This window comes from Myotis lucifugus, unplaced genomic scaffold, assembly GCF_000147115.1.
Source record: "Myotis lucifugus unplaced genomic scaffold, Myoluc2.0 scaffold_50, whole genome shotgun sequence".
Lineage (NCBI taxonomy): Eukaryota > Metazoa > Chordata > Mammalia > Chiroptera > Vespertilionidae > Myotis > Myotis lucifugus.
The window spans coordinates 5,623,398-5,629,937 of NW_005871098.1; positions in this window are offsets into that span (position 1 = coordinate 5,623,398).

Sequence of the window (6,540 nt, forward strand, 5' to 3'; positions counted from 1 at the left end):
AAATACTTGGGGACATGAAAAATAGTCTGCTAAACTAACTCCAGACTGGGGCTTTGAAGGATGTAAGCTGAAAAGGAAGCAACCACACATTCTTTCTGCCCATTGCTGTTTCTAAACATTATGCTCTACATGCTGCCCTTGACAATCACTAATTTCTCAAAGATTTTACCCAGTATTGACATTTATAAGAAGAAGTAGCAAACCAAGCAAAATAATTTCTAGCAGGAAAGTAAAAGATGACTATTGTGACAGTTTTATATGACAAATCATTTGAAGGTTCTGAATTCCTCCTGATATATATGAAGAATAAAAATATATTAGTCAAATGTTTAGACTAATTCATTTCTATACCTAGATTAAGAATTGTGATATAATGTTTTTCTGCAAATAACACATATTAGCAGATGTTACTGCAACAAATATCTTTCCTGATATGGATAGATTTAACATATAATTTATTGCTTGTCAACTGAAAATAAAATTATTAAATTATTTAATGAATAATGCAATTACCTGTCTTTGAGAAGACACAGAAAAATTAGTATGGACATGATTGTCCACATAGGACAAATGTTGTTTTTAGACAAAATGCAACATGCCTTCTTCTGGGTAAAATCTTGTCCTAGATTAATTTCTCCATGCAGATATTCCTTCTTCTTTCATTAAAATCTACATCCTAAGCCATCTCTCTTTCAGGAAATGTCCCATGAACCAAACTCAGTATGTTTTTAGCAGCTTGCTCATTTTTCCAGAAGAAACAGGAGTATCATTTTCAATCAATGTTTATTGCACATGAGTTGTTTGTCAGAAGTTCAATGGATCAAATAGAGAGATGAAAGAGATGATGAAATTAAATAATTGTTGCCTCAAATTAGTTCCTTCTTTAAAAACAAAAAGTTTTAAAAATTTTGTTCCTTAGGAATAATTTAAGATTTTCAGTGAATGTTACTTTAGAGCAAGTCTCTACAACATTTATTTGAACTGTGGACCCCTGTGATAGCCTAGTGATACCTGTACCCCTTCCCAGAGTAATGTTTTAAATGCATAAAATAAAACACATATGATTATAATTAAAATAGATAATTATATAGAAACTAGAAGCCTGGTGCACAAAAATTTGTGCACTCAGGGGGGTCCCTCAGCCCAGCCTGTGCCATCTCATAGTCTGGGACCCCTAGGGGATGTCCACCTGCTGGCTTAGGCCTGCTCCCCGGGGGATTGGGCCTAAGCTGGCAGTCAGACATCCCTCTGGCAGCCCTGGAGCCCTCGGGGGATGTCCACTTGCCAGCGGGGGAGCAGGGCTAAGCTGCAGTCGGACATCCTTAGCACTGCTGAAAAGGTGGGAGAGGCTCCCACCATCACTGCTATGCTGGCAGCTGGCAGCCTGGCTTGTGGATGAGCAGAGCTCCCCTGTGGAGCGCACTGACCACCAGGGGGCAGCTTCTGCATTGAGCATCTGCCCCCTGGTGGTCAGTGTGTGTCATAGTGACCAGTCATTCCCAGTTGTTCTGCTGTTAGGGTCAATTTGCATATTATCCTTTTATTATATGCCTGGTGAATGAATGGCTGGGGGCTGGCTGGTTTGCCCTGAAGGGTGTCCCAGATCAGGGCGGGGGTCCCGCTTGGGTGCCTGGCCAGCCTGGGTGAGGGGCTGAGGGCTTTTTTCAGACTGGCCACACCCCCTTCAGGGTGGGGGTCCCTGCTGGAGTGCATGGCCAGCCTGGGTGAGGGGCTGAGGGTTGTTTTCAGGTTGGCCACACCCCTTTCAGGGTGGGGGTCCCTGCTGAGGTGCCTGGCCAGCCTGGGTGAGGGGCTGATGGCTGTTTGCAGGCTGGCCAAGCTCCCCAGCAGGGATCCTCATCCCTTGAGGGTGTGGCCAGCCTGGGTGAGGGGCTGATGGCTGTTTGCAGGCTGGCCACAGTCCCCAGCCACCCAAGCTCCCAGTGGAGGCTAGCTGGAAGCAGGTATCTGGGATTTATTTAGCTTCTATTGTTGAAACTTTGTTGCCTTTAGTGGAGGCCACAGCTGGCCAGGGCTGGCGGGAAGCTTGGCTTCCTCCATCACCCAGGCAACCAAGCCTCCTGTTTGCTCCAGCTCCATGGCTGCCGGCCTCCATCTTGGTTGGGTTAATTTGCATATAGTCACTCTGATTGGCTGGTGGGCATTGCTTGGGGTGTAGCGAAAGTATGGTCAATTTGCATGTTTCTCTTTTATTAGATTAGATACAATCAGCAAAATGGCTTTAAAACTTTATAATAACATATGTGCTTTAAGACATTAAATAATAAGATCTAGGCACAAGTCTAGTAGCTACTATTTTTGAAGTAGTGATTAGATATCTACTACAATCATAATGTTACAAGAAAATTTCTTTTGTTTCTCTTGGGTACAGAGGAACAGTTAATAATTACTATGGTTTGAAATCTACATTCATAATTGAGGGAAGTAGTAGAGGTTCCAGAAAACAACATTTTTTTCATCCAAGCCTATGGACTGCTGAAACCTAGCCCTGGGCCCAGGCGAAGAACCCTTCTTTGGCAGGGGCTTGGAATCAACACACTGACTCCATTTCTACTGTTAAGATAGAAATCATGGTGAGGGCTGAGGGAGGTGCGGGGTGGGGGGAGAGAGCAATGAGGGGAAAAAGGGACACATGTAATACTTTCAACAATAACAATTTTTTTTTAAAAAAAAGATAGAAATCACTATAATGAGACCCATCCCTCCAAGAGAAGACAAGGGTAGCTTCATTCCCAAATAGGAGATTTGAGAAGGAAAAGGAGGTCCACCATTGCCTTGTCCCTTTAAGATGCTTCACTGTAAACTCATTCCACACTCCTTTCTTCATTCTTTATCATTTCAGAATTTATTTATTTAAAAAGCTTTAGTCCAGAGACAGCCCAGAAAAACAAAGCAACCATGAGCATGCCAAAAGACCCTTGGGCCCCACCTTCATCTCCTGCACAATCTTGGTAAATCCTTTAGCTTTGATCCTTAGCTTATGGCTCAGTCACCATAAGAGTAATAGCTATCTAGCAGTATTGTGGTGAAGGTTAAACATGACATCTATGAAAATACTTGGTAAGCTATAAAAATCTATGCAAACACTCCATATCTATACTAATAAAAGCCTAGGTGGCCCTCGTGCCCTCGTGTCATCACAAGATGGCTCCCCCCATGTCATCACAAGTTGGCTGCAACAAGATGGCTGCCTCCACGTCATCACATGATGGCCTCCACAAGATGGCTGCCCCCACATCGTCAGAAGTGGCCGCCACAAGATGGCCACCACAAGATGGCAGGAAGGGGAGGGCAGTTGGGGGCAACCAGGCCTGCAGAGGAGGGCAGTTGCGGGGGGACAAGGCCTACAAGGGAGGGCAGTTAGGGGTGACCAGGCCAGCAGGGGAGGGCCGTTGGGGGTGATCGGGCTGGCAGGGGAGAGCAGTTGGGGGCAATCAGTCTGGCAGGGGAGCAGTTAGGTGTCAATCAGGCTGGCAGGGGAGCAGTTAGGGGGCAATCAGGCTGGCAGTCAGAAGTGGTTAGGGGCAATCAGGCAGGCAGGCCTGTGGGATCAGGCCTAAATCAGCAGTTGGACATCCCCTGAGGGGTCCCAGATTGGAGAGGGTGCAGGCTGGGCTGAGAGGATGCCCCTGTTCATGTATTTCATGCACCAGACCTCTAGTATTGATAGAATATTGGGTCTCCCTATGTCTTTTCTCACTGTTGTATAAGACCCCTGGGGCCAGAGAAAGGCAAAGTCAATGACAACACAGTAAGAAAGAAGTGTCCCTAGCTTGAGACTAGTACAGAGCCGAAGAAAAGTAGAGTTTCCTCTGCACCTGGCAGACCTCAGAGAATCTTTCCCTGCTACTTTATGGCTGTATAACCCCTCCCCCTCACCTGCTCCACCAGCCTCAATGAGAAGAACATGAAAAGTTTTCCAAGTTTGCTTTAGCCACCAGCATATTCATCCATCCACCCACAAATAGTTATGAAAGAATGTTAGAAATGGCTGGGCAAGTGCCAACCAATTGGAATTGTAAGCCATCACAGAATACAATGGCTCATCTGTTTTGAAATAAATATTTAAACCTACAACTATTTGTAAGCATAATTGTTAAGTCCCAGGAAACATTTTTTAATCTTCAGCCTAGACTTGGCTAAACTCTTCTAACACTGAAACCATATCCCATACTGTGTGAATGGTTATTATTTTAAGACTTATATGTATCTTTTAGAGAAACACAAAAAAGTATTTGGGGATGAAATGACATGAAGTATGGAAGGTTAAATGAGATTGGCCACGTGTTAAACTTTGTTGAAGCTGCATGACAGTTGCAATGAATTTTATTGTACTATTCTTTCTGCCTTTGTATATGTTTGATTTTTCCATCATAAAAATAATTAGAAGCCTTACTTATCCAAAGGGAAAGACAAAGGTCAATGATAGCACATTAAGGAAGAAATATTCCTGGCTAGGAACACATTTGTGTTAAATAAGTGCAAACAAATGAAAGTGAATTAGTATATCAGAACATTTAGATTCTTTATGGTTTGTCTGGAGAGATGAGTGCTATGAATCCTAGTTTGTTCTCAAATTAATTTACCAATATTGATGCTGTTATGTAACAGATGATAACAATAAACATTACATTAGGCAGAAAAACACATAAAACATGATGGGCTTTTTTTGCATCTTTTCAGCTAGACTGATGTGACTGCCAGTGAGGACCCTATCCTCCAGTTTTATCTGTTCAAATATTAGCTGGTCTTTTATAATAGAAAATCGGAATGACTGTTTATTTTGAAAATGCATATGGGTTATTAACAAGATGGTCAATTTAGGGGTCTTATGTAAAAAATATATAGTATATATTTAAAGTGAATTAAAATTCATAATGTGTTATTCATGGAATATTTTAGGAAATCATCATACCTTCAATACCTTAAGCATATACAGCAGCCTCAGAACTATAAAAATATCTTTAAACAGCAAGTTATGAGTGAATCATAATATCTTCATGTAAATAATTCACCACTTTAATCTTGTAGCCAAGCCATAAATCAATTATAAAAAAGGGTTATCTCATAAGAACATGAAACTGGTAATTACAGTTTAGTAAGACAACACTATAAAATGATCCTAAAGATGAAATTTGAAGAAGTTTAAAAAATGCTTCTCTAGAGCATTTTTGCTTTCCTCAGTATCATTAAAACTTTATATTAAGACCAATAAACACATTTAGTCGTAATTATTAAAATCAAAAGGAAATGAATTAGTTTCTGTATGTTGTTATTTAAGTTATAAAAAGAAATATGGCTCTAACTGGTTTGGCTCAGTTGGAGTGTCAGCCCGCAGACTGAAGGGTCTTAGGTTTGATTCCTTCCAAGGGCATGTACCTTGGTTAACCCCGATCCCTGGCCCCAGTTGGGGTGCATGCAGGAGGCAACCAATTGATGTTTCTCTCTCACATTGAAGTTTCTCTCTCTCTGTCTCTCCCCCTCCCTTCCACTCTCTCTAGAAATCAATGGAAAAAATATCCTTGAGTGTGGATTAGCAAACAAACAAACAAACAAACAAACAAAAAAGAAATATGTATTCCTTCTGTCACATTTACAAATATCTCTATGAATATAATTTATGAATTTTATTCCATATTTCCATGAAACAGGTCTTAATATTATTGTTATGCCACACAACAAAAACTAACAAATGAATATTATGTTAACTCTTTTTCTCCCATTTTGTGGCAAAACATACAACTTTTTAAAAAAATATATTTTATTGATTTTTTACAGAGAGGAAGGGAGAGGAATAGAGAGTTAGGAACATCGATGAAAGAGAAACATCGATCAGCTGCCTCCTGCACACCCTCCTACTGGGGATGTGCCCTCAACCAAGGTACATTCCCTTGACTGGAATCGAACCTGGGACCTTTCAGTCTGCAGGCCAATGCTCTATCCACTGAGCCAAACCAGTCAGGGCAAAACATACAACTTTTGATCACAGCAATAGTGACTTGCTGCCACAATGACCAGCTCCTTGTGTGATCAGTCCATCTCATAATTGGGAAAGTCTCTCTGTGCCACCCAGGGAGCCGATTCATGACAAAAGTCGACAAGTTGTTAGACAGCCATTCTTTATCCTGTTCAGGGTCTTGCTGGGACAAATTGGGTCAAGGGTAGTTGCCCGAGTTTTAACTCTTTTAGGAAAACCTAATGAGTCAGAAAGAAATTACAATTTCTATATTATTTTATTGAATGCTGATTTAATTCACTTTTGATTGCTGTGGTCCAGCTTATCATATAAACATGTCTAAAAACCAGGTCAGTGGCCCAGCCAGTGTGGCTCAGTGATTGAGCATTGACCTATGAACCAGGAGGTCACAGTTTGATTCCAATCAGGGTACATCCCCAGTGTGGGGCATGCAGGAGGCAGCCAATCAATGACTCTCTCTCATCATTGATGTTCCTATCTCTCTCTCCCTTGCCCTTCCTCTCTGAAATTAATAAAAATATATTTTTAAAAATCAGTGTTCC